Source organism: Brienomyrus brachyistius, chromosome 1, assembly GCF_023856365.1.
Source record: "Brienomyrus brachyistius isolate T26 chromosome 1, BBRACH_0.4, whole genome shotgun sequence".
Classification (NCBI taxonomy): Eukaryota; Metazoa; Chordata; class Actinopteri; order Osteoglossiformes; family Mormyridae; genus Brienomyrus; species Brienomyrus brachyistius.
The window spans coordinates 12,834,561-12,851,529 of NC_064533.1; the positions used below are offsets into that span (position 1 = coordinate 12,834,561).

Genomic DNA, 16,969 nt, shown 5'->3' on the forward strand with positions numbered 1-16,969 from the left:
ATAGACACCACTGATGTGTCAAGTAGATGTGCATTTAGAGGAAGTTGTGAAGAGGCACCTGCCCAGTTCACATCCGGCTGTCTGGGTCATTTTTTTTTCCTTTTACCCGGAGTCAGCATCCTTACTTTGTCATCATCTCATCCATCTCCTTAGTCCTGTTGCAGATGCTGGAGTAATCATGAAGACATCATATTATCTGGTATCATATGACATGACAGCAAAAAGCGTGTTCAGTTCTGTGACGTTCTCGTGGGCACAACCCAGGGGCAGGCTTGCTGTGTCTGGAACCACATTTAAAAGGTCATTTAGCCCCCACCTCTCCTTAGATGTTTCAAAAACTAGCAAAATATGAAATAATGAAATAATAAAATATAAAGTAATGAGTACAGTCATGGCTAGTCAGCTGGTTGGCAGAACATGCTGCTCCAGCATCTCCTAAATAAGGGACACCACAGAGGTTCTCCTTATTCAGGATAACCTCAGAAGAGTTCCTCTTTCTGTGCGGTACCTGTGTGTCCATATCTCGGGTTCCTGGTTTCACATTCTCCACCAATCAGAGAGAGCTGGCCCTCATCATTAACCCACCCTGCATTTTTTTATACCCACCCCCCTCCAATATTTCATGGGAGTGTATTGCAAGGTCTGGACCCAAAATGAGGGGGCTGGTGTCCACATTTTCACATCCCCTATTCCCAGTCACAGGGGACCAGGTGTACGTCCTGTGCTGGAAATTATTTATGATTTCTGAAATGTCAACATGCGGAAGCTTCCATGGTTTTCTTACTGGAGGGGAGAATGGAAAAGCCCCCGTGACCCAGGGCTCGTGGTCAGCTGACCCTCCTCAGCTATGGGGCTGCATTGTGAATCATGGTACGGGTTTATTCTCTTGGATGATATGTAACCTTGTTTGAGCTGCGTCATTTTGAAATTTTCATTAAAAAAAATGTAAACATTCAGCAGAACCTTTGATGTTTACAAGAACACATGTACTGTACAGTTATAGTTTGATAAGGATTTCATGTGTTTCTGATATTTTGGAACAGTATCTCAGCTCTCCATCATCTTGAAGGCGCATCCACCAGAGCACACAAATGGAGACCTGCTTACCTACCCCCCCCCCCCCCCCGCCCGCCCCCCCGCCCCCACTGGCCACACTACAGTGACACAGACCTCCCCCACAACCACCATCAGCAGATCAACATAAATACTCAAATTCAGTTACATTGTCAATCCCAAGTACTTCAAATTTGTTCTGTTGTTTTGGGTTGCTGATCACACTACAGCAGCTTGACACACTTTAGTTCCAATCCTGAAAAGAAAAATAAATTAAGTGTAATGGCGGTAAAGATGTTTTAGCTTGTAGAAGCACTGCCTTTTGTGGGGGGGCTCCCTACCGTCAGTGCTAATGTTCCCATCCGTCCAACATCCTATAGTTCACACATTCCACACAGATTAAATGCTCGTTAATCCGAACTTCACTTGCTAGATTAACTGTCATGACTGTCGAATTGCGGTGCAGCTCAGAACAGTGTCATTTAAAAACCCAGGACAACCTTCTGGCATAAAATGCTGACTAAAGAATGCTTTCAGTCGCCTTCGTCACACTGAGGCACTCGGTCCTGAATGCATTTCAGTTTCCGTTTGACTGACAGTGATGGTAAAACTGCAGTTTGTTTGCAATTTAACACAGAACCAGCTAGCTGCTCTCTCACAAACCCGCTGGATCTCTTCAGATAATAGGCGCTGTGTTAAATAATTGGAGGGTCTGACATATTCTAAGGAAACATCAATTATTCTTACACAAGTTCCTTGTAGAGCCTTGTCATCAGAAATGTTTAAATATTGAATATCTCTGTTACTAGGGTTGAATCACATCTGTGGTAAATTTTTATGTCATTGTAAAACTAATATGATTTCGAGGTGTGTTACGAGTATTTGTGACTTTTTACTGACATGCATTTGTGACATTAACCCTTTTCTACTCTATATCCTGTCAAATATGTTTTATATCCCTTCTTTCAAGCCTGATCTTGACTCTGATAATGGCAATAAGCTCTCGTCAGTTGATTAGCGCGTTGAATCTCAATCATGCTCACACGTGATTCACCGAAGACAGCTCTGTATGTGTCACCAAGACAGGATATCAAGGCTTAGCGGGAGATTATGCTGTACGTTACTCACAGCTTTACCGTTATGGGCCACTGGGAACAGACTCTTGCAGCGTCCACGTGAGCATGTGAGCTGGCGCTATTGGGGGCGGGGGAGGGTTAAATCCGTAATCGTTTCTGCGCCTAAGCTGAGCCTTGCGGGCGGTCGACACGGCAACGGCACCGCATCCCCAGGGCCGCGCCGTAAGTGCGAAGGGTGACGGAAGCGTGAAGGAGTCGGCACCGGTTGACTCTGCTTGTGAGGATCACGGCTCACCATCTGCCGTCGATAATTACCAACTCTCTCGCAGTTCTCAGGCTCCCTGTGTCTGCAGCATAGGCAGATCTAAGTAGGAGGCTTTCGGTCCATCCACTTGGCTGCATGATCACGATTGATTGACGGGTTTCATCAAAATACAGTACTGTGCAAAAGTCAAAGGAAATATTTAAAGCCAGTCAAATACAGTCATTGGAAATGTTTAAAGTTATTTATCTGAGTAGTTAGCACATGAGCCCAATACAAAAAGGACAATTTAACATTAGACCACATGCAAATAAAAACTAATAAAAATTTCTTCTGCTCATTGAAAATGTTGCTAATATCGTGTTGGATGGCTAGATGAACAATGGATGGCTAGATGAACAGTGGACGGATAGATGAACACTGGACAGCTAGATGAAGACTGCTTCAATGCCCAAATCTCTCCTCAGAGGCACCTCAACCATTCTGTGTTTTTGCTACATTTCACACTAAATTTAGTTAATTAAATTAGTTTAAAAAGTCAATGAGGTATTGATTAGCCATACGAGGTGGGGTAGTGGTCGAATCAAAAAGTACATGGGTGTATTGAATGTTTGTTGCAAACACAGGAGTGGCTTTAGGGGAGGATTCGAAATGGCTGTGCTGACACACTTCGACATGCATATTACTATAGGTTTACACCAACATTATTACGTAAACATCAAGCACAGTTCTGAATTTTAGAGAGACAGTCAAACCCTTAACATCGATGTCGTCGTCTATCGAGAGGCTTATTACCATCAGTCTGGAAACGGTTTATTAGTGTGGTGATGAATGAAGCCATGACTGAGAATTAGCTTGTTCACATGTCAGCGTTGCTTATTCCACATGTCCTAAATGATCTCATTTACGCAGCCGACAGAAAGCAGAGACAGGTCCGTGTCTGTCAGGAGGCTCATGCGTGAACGGGACGTGTTAGGCATGGCAAATGTACACAGATGTACTTCCTAACCTATAGCCCATGATGCATTAACAGCTGCCTGTCAGTTAAGCCCAACACTACTGGATGGTTGCCAGGCAACTGTGGGCTAACATGACCAATCATGAAATACCACAGTATTTATTGGGGGAAAAAAAAGAACGAAGCAAATCATCTAGGCTCTTGGTTTTTCTCTTCTATAGTATGTGAACGTAACAGATGTTAAGACAGGATGAAGCCCATTTCAATCCATAATCCATGTTCGTTCATCATAATCTGAGTGCACGCTGAAATCAATTAAAAAATAAACAGGAAATGACCCTGCAAGACCTCGCAGAAATATACAATAAATACTAGAACATAATAAAGCAACACTTGCCGCACTTTACAAATATAATTGCCTACGGCTTATCTTTTCTTCAGAATTTCTATGCCTTACAAAGCTGCTCTTTCGCGGTCCGTGATGTCAAATGCGAATAAATATTTAGTGACAATGTGCACTCTAAGGAGACTAAGGAGAATGCCCTGTTTGTGCATTTTGCTGTCTGCAGGGGGAATCATTTCCAAACATGGACACGTCGGTGTACGTGAGGCTTCAGTTAATGTCACTGTTAGTGCTCCCTTTGCCTCTGATTGCCGCTGCTTCCCAATCCCTACAAGGCGGTCCGCTCCGCTCTCAGATTTGCAGAGGCGACAAGGCTGTATTACTCTGCAGGATAGAAGCTGTTCGCAGCGCCAGGACTGGTGTGGAACTGGGAACCATGGGGATTTTATTACCAAATTTTACATGTAATTTTTAGCACTTATGTCACACAAATTTAAATAAATTAACATTCGAAAAACAGATAATAGAACATTTCCCTGATTTGCATGACAAATTAACTTAACGTTTTGTTAGCAGTTTCAATGAGTTCATTTTTTGGAACGCTTTGGAATCGTAAATGCGCTTTCGTTTCCACTGCTGCATTAGAGATGTGACTTTTTTGTGACTCTTTATAGAGGTTTGAATTGCACTTAGACAGATGATTTTTGAAATAATGGCGACAGAAGCATCTGTGTCCTGACCCAAAGACTTTTTCCTCCCCTTTAATCTTGGATAAAGGTCGCCATTCATCCCAGAATACGCAGGAAGATTCTCAGATGTTTCCCTAACCAAACATATGGGGGGAGGGGAGGGTTTACAAACATTTCAGCAGAATTATCTGAACTTTGTTTCTGAAAACCTTGCATCTGCAAAACCTTTATTGTATTTAATTCTGTAGGAAAATGGAGCAGAATTATCTCTGAAAATGACAGGCCGCATTCTCCTGCTTCCAGAAAAGATAACACGTACTTTAGCAATACAAAGCAAACCTTCCAACCACCTGAGGTACATGGCATTGAACTTTTCCACATTGGACATCATGCTCTTCGACTCTACAGGTTGAATGTCATTATGTACAAATGAGGCCATTTAAAGACTCATATCCCTTTATCCAACATAATTGTCTTGAAGCAGGAATGCTAATTCAATCCTGGTTATTCAAGCCTTGATCTGCCAAAGGACATCACATCGGCGTCCAACCAATTAGGTTGTTGCTTGCGGTCCTGCCCTCGGGGAATTCGAGTTTTCTTTAATCATTGAAAACTAATCCGGGTATTCGGAATTTCTGGCTGATATCTGTGCAGCACAGATCTGTGCAACTTTCTCAGTTTCACAAAAATGTTAACTTTTTTTTTCTGTTCTGAGTATTTAAGTAGCTGCCGCATTAAGAAATCATCAACTAAGATGAGTGTGTGATTCCAAAATATGTGTCATTTTACAGACAGATTGTTCTCTCAGACTTTGCAGGGAAGATTCTCTATATGTTAGATTAAAAACAGATACACCCTGTTTTTACTCATGCAATTAAACCAGCAGCCAAGGATCCGTAATGAACAACAAAATTTGGTTTGTATGTGTCACCATGTGTATCTCAACAGTCTGTTTTGTAATCTCATTAATGTCTGAATCACATTTAACAAAGATGTTTATAGCAACAGCGATTGTCTCCTTAAAGAGTAACTGGTTGCACATCTTTCGCCTGTCCCTCTTTCCCGAGCAAAGCTTGGTCTTTCCCCTCACCATTCGCTCTACCTTGCCTGGTCAGTGTTCCTGCCAAACGTACAGTTCACCTGGGGTTACCTCAGGCAGCTGTTTGGCTTTGCCACCAGTAAATATTACACAGTTACATTTTGGATCCTTTGGACAACCACAGATGTATACTGTAAGTATATGAGAATCCATTTACGAGTTACCAGCCTAGGATGGCATGTCTTATAACTTTATTTCACAGAGGTTTAAATAAAGTCAGATGGTTCAATTCCTCAAATCTTTCAACAGAAGCCCTCTTTTTCATTCTGTCATTCCCAAGGACGGCCTTTGATTTGTGTTACTCGTCACTCTCTGTGAATAAGTTGATTCCATGTTGATTCCTGCTCCTGGTCTCAATTTTCACATTATGTTTGAAGGTCAGTAAGCCATTGATTCCAAAAACGACAATTCATTGTTGCTTCGCAGCAAAACAGAGCTCAGTCAAGGTTGAGAAGCATGACGCTTGGGTCAGCTGACCATCAAAGCATTAAATACTGTAAGGTAGAATGCTGTTATTCTCTGCACAATGTCCTACAGCACATTTGTACAACAGTCCTATATGTTACCACAGAATTCTCATTCATACAGCATTAAAAATTATGAACCCAGTATTTTCCTCCTACATGTTGCAGGGTTGCCAATTCTCACACATCAGGCATGACACGCAACCTTCATCTCACTCTGTCACACAAGCAAGAAAACCTCACACCAAATCTGTATTATTCCATGATATGCCTACAATTAGCCACATCAAAAGCATTGAAGTAATTTGCAAACCCTACAGACCATTTACAAGGCAAGAAACTGTTACATACATGCATGTCTGTGGGAAATTTTTATGTCATTGTAAAACTAATGCAAATTCAGGGGTTATTTGTGACTTTTCACTGACGTGCATTTGTTACATTAACCCTTTCCTACTCTACATCCTGTCAAATGTATTTTACACCCCTTCTTTCGAGTGTGCGTGCATGTGTGAGCATAAGCGCACACACACATGTGAGACTTGTCTCGAAGTGGAAATCTCACTCCAGCCAGCTGACCAAAGTTGACAACCCTGATATTGCCTGGTTAATTTACAAGTATGCTAAACCTTCATTAAAGGTACTCAGTGTTGCTAAGACAATATATACGTTATTTATCCCTGGGGAAATTGTTTGGCATAAAGAAATAGGGGAGACAGCAATAATTTCCAAGCAAGCAGAGGGAGCTTTAGCAAAAATCCAGTAGTATTAAGGTCTGGCCACATGAACTATGTCGTCTCAGATGGTATGTCTAATTTTATGTGTATCAGAGTTAAATTCTGAAAAAATAGGAATTGTAGCAAAAAGAAATGGGGATGGCTGCATTTTGTATTAAGCCTGCGATAATTCATGCCATAAAGTGAATACAGAGTGCAGACAGGGGTTATTTGACATATAGATTTTGAGGTTGGTTGCTACAAAGCACACAGTATATTTTAATAATATTTTTGATAATAGCAATAATTGTGCTTTTGAAAAAGTATTTGGGGAAAGAATTAAGAAGATGGTGTGTTTAAAATGTTCAGTGGTCCATCTTTTATTGTTTTATCACTGTTCTTATTAGTCTACTAGACAATATTTAAGTAGTGTTTTATAGATTCAGAAGTGTTGTTTCACTGACATCGGACGCTTGGATTGTCTTTGTGTGTGTTCAAGTATAAATTACATTTTGGGGACCAAATGTGATTAAAAGAAGAAAAACTTTAAATATATATCGTGGGGATATTTTTCAGTCACCACAAATGGTAAATCAAATTTATCATTATAAAGTAGTGACTACAGCCGAAAAACTAAAAATGCCAAAAGACTTGAATTTTGTTTGGTTACTTATGGTTAAGGTTAGAGCTCGGTAGGGGTTAAGATCGTCATGTTGGGATTAGAGTTTTCCCCGTAGAAATGAATAGAGAGTCACCCACAGAGATATAATTACAAACCTGCGTGTGTATTTGTGTCCTTTAACATCCACTCTTTGTTGTAGTCTCTTACTGGCCGTTTTCTTCTTCATTTCTCACTTATGAACCCCGTGTCAGTGGTTGAAGTTCCTGACCATCTTCCTCCCGGGTCAGATATGTGACGGATTTGCGGGTCCTCGCTCTATCGAGGTCAAGCTGATACCTCGTTCCTGACGTGTTCCTTAAAGACGTACAACAGTTTGAATTTAAATCAATCAAAGTTAAATTAAACTCAAGATCTAAATATTACATGTAGTAATGATCTTCCAACTTCGGTCAACAGGCTGGCGCAAAATGTTCAATTCTAGAATGCACACGCATTTACATGTATGTATCGGTTTTATTACCTTCTAAATAGTTTGTAGGGTTTTCAAACTGCCCCGACGCTTTTGATGTAGCTAATTTTAGCTTTATAATGGAATAATATAGATATGACGTAAGATTTCTTTCGAGAGCGTGAGAGTCTGAAAGCATGAGTGTCACGCCACATGCGGGAGAATTGGCAACTCTGCAACGGTGGTTACAATAAATGTGCAGTTCCTTTTTTTCTGTCTTGCTTTTTTCATTTTTAAATTTATTTTCGCTGCTGTCAGAATAGCGGGAATTACATGCCACCAGAGAGAGAATAATACCACACCGCTTTAGTTTTCTTGTGAGATGTAAAAGACTTCCCGAGTTTAAGAAACTCACGAGCCATTTATCTCGCCTCAGAAAGGACTAGTCAGCTAACGTCAAGTAACGCATTTGCCAGCAAGCCTTGTAAATTCAATGAAAAGTTAGGAAACATGAAGCCATTAAGCCTCATCATTCCCAAGATAGGCATCGAGTCTGATCAAGTAAAAGTAAAGACATAAGGAAAATTCTCACAACTTTATGATGGTGGATTACTCCACTGAAATTCATTCAACCATGAATTTTAATGTAAGATTATTTTTTCCCCATCATTCGAGGTTGCTGATACAAGTGTTTTTCTTGCAGGAAGACTCAACTTCTCGAAGTGTGTACCATAGACTTGACAGGAAACCACAGCCCCGCCTTCTAGTCAACAGATCACTGAGATTTATAAAGAATGATTAGCATTTTTTAATACAAAATGTAGAAATATTACGGTGCATGTCGTGGGGAGACTCTGCTGGCAGGTTTAATGATTCATATTGAATTCTTCAGAAGTGCTAACAGGAATTATGCCTTTATGCACTTGACTACAAGCCTACAATACTGTGCCCCACCATAAATCTAAATAACAACTATTCATGTTTACAGTGCTTCAGTATTCAGAACTGGATCGTTTTCTTTTCTATGTATTTTTGTATTTTGTATTGAAATTTTGTATTTCTTGTATCTGCATTTAATTTTCATAATTATTTTATGTGCCATATATATATATATATATATATATATATATATATATATATATATATATATATATATATATATATATATGAGAGTAATTATTAGATACGTTATGATTTTTGTATGAATTAAGTTAACACAGAGTCTCACATCTGGTATAGATCGACACATGTGTTGGATGCCCTGTGACTGATTACCACCCTACCCTTTAGCCCTACTTCATATGCTCAGAGGTGCACAGACACAGTTTACTCACAAACACAGAATGCTAACTCGTTACTGGGTAATTAAGAAGATGCAGGGAGCTCGTGTGTTTGGAAGACATGTTCAGCCTGGAAAAAGCCTGCACAGAAAGGGCCCACAAAGTCTGACATCAGCATGAGAACCGCAATTCCATGATTAAAATAAAGGCAAATACATGACATACAGCACTAGACCTTGATATGGTTCTCTGGCTCTGTGTGTGCCATTCAACGATCACAAGAGCCGTTGCCACACACGGTCACTGAAGCCTGCATCGTCGGCAGCCCCCGCTGCCTAAGTCCAGGTGCTGACAGAGGAGCCCGCCTGTGTCAGCGAGTTACAGGCAATGCCGTGGATCTGTGTCCCGCCACAAACAGAGGTGAGAAGGTGGAAGAAGCTTCTTATCGGCGGAACACAGGAAAAACATTCTACATGCTCATAGACGGAGTAGGTGACTTGTCAGTGCTGTACAGGTAAAATGCACCTCCATTCGTCAGTTAACCCCAACATTGTACTTAATATTTAAAACCCTGTTTTAGGAAGTTGTCATAAAATGTGATATCAATTAAATTAAATCCGGCCATAAACTAAGAATCAGAATTCACTTGGCCATGTACTAGGAATTTGTTCTGGCAGTATTGGCACATACATTCACAGGCGACATAGAACATAAGTTAAGAAAAATTGTGTTATTAGATAAGGTTTAATAAAATGGTGCAGACAGTGCAAAGCTATCATGACACGCTGAATTACCAAAAAAAAAAACAAGTCAAACAAGGGCGCGGCAACACATCCAGGTGAGCTTGCGTGGCGCCATCTTGGATCTAACATTACACACGCGTGCATATGGCACACTCTACGACACAGCATTCATTTCTCTGTCTGAAGATTGTTCTGAAGATTAACAATAGACTTCAATTACCTACTAATTACGTGTCTCAAAAATAGACTTGTATCAACAGTTAAATGTTGTGGCATTTTAATTAACGTATATATTTAATAATAGCCAGTATATAGCCTACTGCTTATTGATGGAGGATGTACCTCACTGTACCAGATTTATTAACTGTCTAATCAGCTACCTGTAGTATAAATACATAAAATTTGTTTGCATCGCAACCATCTTATCGTTCAAAATGCCAGTAGTATATGTATTTATGAAAAACGAAGATATTGCTCCACGATCCGAACCAGAGTAAACGGTCAGATAGATGGGTGTCAAGATATCTTTTAGGTTAGGATGTTCTAAGATATCTATAAATGCTATGTTTTTCTCTGAATATTTGCAAATGTGCGTACATTGTTTGAAGAACAACCTCTGCTGTCTGACATCAATCCAGACCGGTTTCCCTTTAAGCTTTCTTTATTGTTTGCATTAAATAACGTTACAAGAGAAGTTATGTGTGAATTAATGTCATTTCATAGTCTAATGACCTGACCTAATCTAATTCACCTCAAATGAAAAAGTTGCTCAGCTGTTCGTGTTCCTTCGGGGGAATAAGGTAATCAACCGGCTTAATATAAGTTCCACAACAGTGAAAATATTAATCTATAGGCACTATATTATACTGTACAGTACAAACAAAGCAAGTTGGCTCCTTTAAATAATTGTCCCGCTTCATTGTGGCAAACCTATTGGAATGGGTGTATTTTAATGAACATGAGAGACTACATGTTTACAAATCAGGTATTATTAAGGACCAACTGCATTTAATGGCCCTTCAAAGTTTTATTTTGCTTGAAATAATGAATAATGGCCTCGCGCTTAACCTCAACATCTTGGTTATCTTTTCTTACTAATAAAAGCTGAAACATGACTGATTTGTATGTATTAAAATGCATAAACCTGGTGAGCGATCTGATTGCTTTTTCACATGGATGACTTTTATTCTCAAGTGTTACTTATCCAGAATAGTCATTTCACACTCAAGAGTTCATAACAAGTATATGATTCCATCAGAAGGTTTTGCCATGAAAGGTGGACTAATATGGTAAAGTGAAAAGTTTCCGAACTGGAAGCGAAGCGCCTTAAGTACGATTTGTCACCAAAAACAAAGTTACAGCCAGAGGCAAGCGTTAGAGCATCGGCACTTACACGAGTGTAATAAAGCATTATCAGAGAAATCGGATAAAGTCAAATCACCGTTTATTTGTATTTTTTTGTCCTGGCAACTTAAGGAATTTCAATTTGATTTGTTAATATGAAATCTTAAATGCAGAACGAATAATTAACTAGTGACTGTTTACTCTACATATATGCATTGATTTGCATTCGAAAACGCGTCACAAACAGCAGCTGCTGTCTTCAACTGATTTAGGCATTTTTTTACGTGTATTTCTTGGAATAGCATGCATTTTTTTTCTAAATGATCATTCATGGTCAATTTCCAAGAATGTAACCCAAGTAACATTTTCAAAAGACATAAGTAGGAATACCATTAATCATTAAATCCACACTTCGGTGCACATGTCGTCTACAGATCCAGCTAACAGATCGCTTAGAATAAAGAGATTATTTATACCTAACTGCAGATTTACATTCCGTAAAGGCGGTTAAATCGTATGTACGTGTTGGTATTTTCATGCATAAGTAAAGGAACTATTAGATTAGTTTAGATACTCGAAATGGTTTGTAAAAAACATAACTGACATACTTTTGCTCAGCGAATTTTGTATGCATGATCGTATAGTTAATCATTGTATCGAAGTATTAACACAGTATTAGCAGTAGGTGGTCGATAGGAGCCCTTGCTGCTTGGGGTTTCCCGTGATCCCCGTGCTGTATCAATTACGCCCAGGTAATTGAGTAACACCTGCCGTCCCATCACTGCCGGAGGGGATGAGCATATAGGTGGTCCTTGGGGTTATGCTTGGTGGTAACTACAGTGATCTTATAAACCAAAGCAGCGCTTCTGAGGAGTCAGAGTTTCCCGGTCGTAAAATCTCCATCCGCCTGCTTAAAATGGGAGCGTAACGGCCAAGGCAGGAACGATTACTTCACATTTATTTCGGGATCGGCGGGAACCACTCATGTGAGCGGCAGAGGTGAGTGGGCAGGTAGGCAGGGGCTTCATGGGCACCGGGGGCTTCTGTGCTCCCCGTCTATATCCTGGCTAGTCTAAACCCCGCAGATCATACATTTTGGCATAATTAGGATTTATTTATTCATGTCAGCATGTATATAATAGCTACATTCGAGTGACAAGGCAAGCCTTTTATTCTTTCATATCACAGATTTTATTTTCATTTGGAGCAAGGGTCCATTCGTTCATTTCGTCTTGCAAGGGTACCTGTTCATTGCGAACACTTATTTCAAAAGACACTGTGCTTGTTTAGAAAGCACAATTTAATTTCTCCAATCTGCAAAGAATCCCAAAGAAACAAAAATGAATAAAAAAAATGCACAACTGCAACTTTAAGACGAGCCCCCCCTCCGCGGGCGCTGACAATGGTCTTTACCGGGGTGCGCTTTCCTAGGCACAAATTGCAACGTGCCATCTTCTCACCAATGGGTATTTTTGGAAAACGAAATGTCACCGGCGAGCTGGCCAGTTTTAAGTTTTTCGCAAAAATGCCAGGCGTGGATTTAACCCCGGTGCCCCCCCCAGAAAGCCCGGCTTGCGTGTCGCGGCGGGTTGCGAGCGAAGCCCTCTAACGCCGATGGTCCCGGAGTGGGCAGCTGTGTGATTTCGGAGACTGCGGCTGTCTCACGGTCTTCATCTACGGTGGGCACGGATATATAAGTAAACTGTAAGTATGTCTAGTCTGCTTTTTAATAATATATGTATTTTTTCCCAGCTGCTAATTAATATTTGTGAATGACGGCTCGCCACTCCGTAGTAACCTACCTGTGAGGGGATGCATACGGACCGCCCTGGACGCTGTTAAGGGAAACTTGTGCAGATGTGCGAGGTGCCGGAGTGGCATGCTCCGTGTAAATGTAATTGTTGTATTGTTTCTTGCCCGTAATGAGATAATGGTCAAAAATCATGAGAAACACAGCTGTGTGCATCTCTGCTTTCAAGTAGAAGAGTGGAGGGGGAAAGGGGAAAAAAAGAATGATGTCATGCATCTGAGACAATGGGCACTGGTTTTTCCTCAATTAATATAAAAGCGCCGTGAAGGTGGTATTTCAGATATAAAGGGTGTGCGTTGCCGAGAATCACTGGTGTTTTAATAAATGTCAACGTGAAACGAGAAGTAACCACCCCTCCTGTATGTGGTGTCTGTGGGTTATGACAGCATTTGCATATGTGAGATGAATGAAACATGCGGAAATGTGCACGCAAACGCATGTGTGGCGCCCTTGAAACAAAGTAATCGTACCATTACCGCTTAATTAGCTTTATAACATAGATTGCATTTTTCCCCTTTGGTTTTTATGTATGAATTATTGATTTATCCTGCTTGCTGAAATATTAATGAAAGCATCTTAAAAGGCAACGATAATGTACGTATTATTGCTGTGGAATAATTCTGTAGTGCAAGTTATGTGCACGGGTTGTGGACATCCTGGAGACTCCGGAGAATGTTCGTAAAATCTAGAATAAAGTTCATTTTAATTTTTTGTGTTATCTTGGTTTGCTAAAATACCTGTGGCTGATCAAGTGCAGCCTCATACAAAATAAGATTTTTAAGCCTGTGTAATATATGGATTAATATCGGTGCCGATAGAAACGGAATCGGTAGATATGCCTTTGATGCCCAGTGACACTGACCCTCGTGCTCTGCTGCAAATCGGGTGTAGACTGGCCATAACGTTACTCTTTATTCCGCTCTTTATTAAATCTCCATTGACTGACGACTCTCGGTGACCTTGCCTCCATGGGTTTCCAGGCGGCACCGTGGCGATGTCGCCGGGGCGCCCTGCGCGAATCTTCCTACAGGCATCCCGAGCGATAATGACATCATGCGGGATGAAACTGGACCCCCTCCTCCCCCCGACACCCAGCCGGGCAGCTCATACATGACAAGAAAGGGGGCGTCAGGAGGGGGGGGTCGACTGGGGTGACTTCCCTTAGATTTTTTTTTCACTAATTTTTCAGTCATCCAATATGCATCCGATAAGCTGTGGCATTTAAGTCAATTTCTCATTTTCAGAAAAGATCCAGTTCCAATAATTTGTGATCTAATATTCATTTGAAGTATTTGACTTTTACCTTCCCAAGTATGATTTTTGGGTCACATTAGTCCATGTGAATGTTTTTTATTTCTATTTTTCCGCAAGTTCAAATCATCATTTATTCAGATCATTCAGGTTTAGGATCCAGGCTATGCTTAGCAATGGCCACAGTATGACCTTCCACTCTGAGGGGCTCTGTCGAGTGCTGTGTCTGCACAGAGTAGTTTTACACCAGGGTCCCCGTTTGATACAATTCCCAAAAACAAGCTCTGCAAAAGGAGGACAGATCGGCATCTGCTGGTTTTGCAAGTTTTGTAACCTCACGATTGGATGGAGACTGAGAGTGAGAAACGTGGAAGAAAGAATTGGGGAGCTGGGGTCTTGCTCCGTGCCTGGATGGAGGTGCTTGCTGTGGATTTCCTGCAGATTTCTGCAGACCGGCTAGTGATGGGTAGCAGGGGACGTCCCATTGGGTGGTCTCCAAGTCAACCACCAAGTCGGTTACCATGGTGGCTTGATAGGTGGGGAGGGCCTTTCTTGGCTGGGGAATATTATAACAGGAACTAAATCACTGCTCAAAAGAATTATGAAATCCTGCATAAACTCGATGAGAAAATGCATGCTAACTAAATGTGCCACATGAATTATTATATGCAAATAAAGTCATACTATTACAGTGTCATCCTTAATCATAAGGTGGTTAAGTCCATCACCTACAGGTTCCCTTCATTCGTATGGTGATGCATATCTTGGTTTAAACTAATAATTCACCCTTTCAGCTGTATACAACTCTGTCTGCTCTTTTTTCCCTTTTAACTGAATTGTCTTATGAGAAGAACTTAGAATGATAAAAACATGCTCTGAAAAATCTTATAGTGTTCATCTTTTATAACTGACAGCCCTCCTGCAGCTGTAGTCGGTTCAGTTTCCTGGGGCCGTAACCACGTCTAGATCGAGGACTGAATACATCCCAAAAGCAGAACCGATGTATTTCCTTATATGGGAAGGATCTGCACTCTGCTGAAGGAGTGCTTTTAAAAAGCCACCCCTTAAAACCATAATTTCTGTCTTTTTAAACATTTGCAGTTACTGGATCCTTTTCATTAAAGAGTAGCACCTAGAGAACGGATTAAATATTTAATTTTTTGCTTTTGGATGAAAGAGTAGCTGTCAGGCTTCTGTAAAGTTCAACAAAGTTTTTCCACTTCAGTTTTCCCTAGAGCCAGAGCGTAGAACGTCTGAAATGTTTAGAGTTTGAAAGAAACACTCTCTGGTTTCCGAACAATGTGTGAATTGTCTGGGTGACTCGGTGGGCAGCACGGTGGACTCAAGCCTATTGCATTATGGGTATGATTCCTGCCCCCACTGTGTGTGTGCGCACACTGTAATAGACTGACATCCCATCCAGGGTGTGTCTTGCCAAGTATTTCTGCTTCCCCTCCCCCCATAATCCTGTACTGGATGAGCAGTTATGGGAGATGGATGGATGGATGGATGTCAGTATTTTGAGAGGCTCCACATTGATGAGTCTGGAGACTATCAGTTTTATTGGACTGCTGTGCAGGTTAATTCTTGCTCTGTAAAGGGCCAGACGTCTCTATGTTCTATAAAACGGCTCGTCTGACTGGTTAAAAATATACAGAAAAATGTCAGTTAATCTTTTATTAATTGACCCCAAGCAGATGGGTTGTGTCCTGGCTCCTGTGGGTCTGTTTTTTCCAGTCTGGGCGCAGTCAGGGGCATAGGTTGAGCTGTGTGTATTCTGTATAGAATGCAGATGCTGTGATGAGGAAATTCTCTTTTCCCCTATCCTCCCTTGCTCTCCATGAGACACATATAAAGGTGAGAGGAAGTATGGGCGTCATAGTACAGGGTCAGCCAGCGTGCAGCGCCCCCTGGAACTGGAGGTTAAAGGCTTTGCTCCTGGGCCCAAAGGGATTCAAACTGGTGACCTTCTGATAACGAGCATGGAGTCCTGACCTGCTGAGGCATACGCCGAAGGTCTAACGGCAGCCCTCCCGTGTAGCTGTGGCCCCGCCCCCCCCCACAGAAGATCCGTTCAGCATTACCTCAGTTCGTTCCCTAAATGGGTACAGGATGAGAACCTCCATGGTGAGGCTCGGGGCGCTGGCCGTCGTATCTCGTTTGCCGCTCGGTGTGTCTGCGGCTCTTCCTGGGATCCTCCGGTGTTCCCGGCATCATGCGGCCACCCCCCACCCCCTCCAGCCGCACCCGGAAGCTCAGGTTTCCGGCAGGTGTCCGCAATTCCCACATCAGGCTGTGCTTCGGGACTGACGTGTGGTGACAGGGGCGGGGGCCCCGCATCCGGCACGCTTAAATTATTCACCAGCTGGCATATGGCATGGCGATGGAACACCATTGCTTCTGCTGCATTTCCTGCGTCGCCGGTGTCGCAGTGCCCTCAGCTCCTCAGCCCCATTCCTATTTCCCCTTAGCTTTGTTGTGCAATGATTGCGATCATTATGCACAATTTACATGTAAATTTGTGTCATGTGTGCCTGAAATGCCGAATAAAGACATGCAGTTGTGCTGTTTTTTTTTTTTTTTTGCTGAATTTTATGCAATTTATGTGCATATAATTGTTTAGTAATTTAATAATTGTGGTCCGTGAAACATTTGAACAAAAAAGATGTAGAATTAGGTATTTTTCCATATTAGAACAGTGAGCAGTAAATGGTATTCTATTAATTACCATGGCAACTGCTGCGTTATATATTATTGTATGTTGATGTGCTACCTCCTAATTTTGCATCGTGCCCATATTCATTGCTTGTG

The 16,969-nt window shown here is 41.5% G+C and overlaps 1 protein-coding gene across 6 annotated transcripts in view; it reads left to right on the top strand.

Moving 5' to 3' along the window:
• Positions 1–11,936: 11,936 nt before the first annotated feature.
• The window catches only part of ppfia2 (PTPRF interacting protein alpha 2), a 128,528-nt gene continuing 123,495 nt past the window's right edge, over positions 11,937–16,969 (top strand). For 3 of the 6 annotated variants that reach the window (XR_007397239.1, XR_007397234.1, XM_049010021.1), the window contains exon 1: positions 11,938–12,801. The gene's annotated coding sequence lies outside the window, so the exon portion shown is untranslated. Of the gene's footprint in view, positions 12,802–16,969 lie in introns of all 6 variants that reach the window. The other 3 variants (XM_049010045.1, XM_049010038.1, XM_049010054.1) reach the window with 2 other exon arrangements.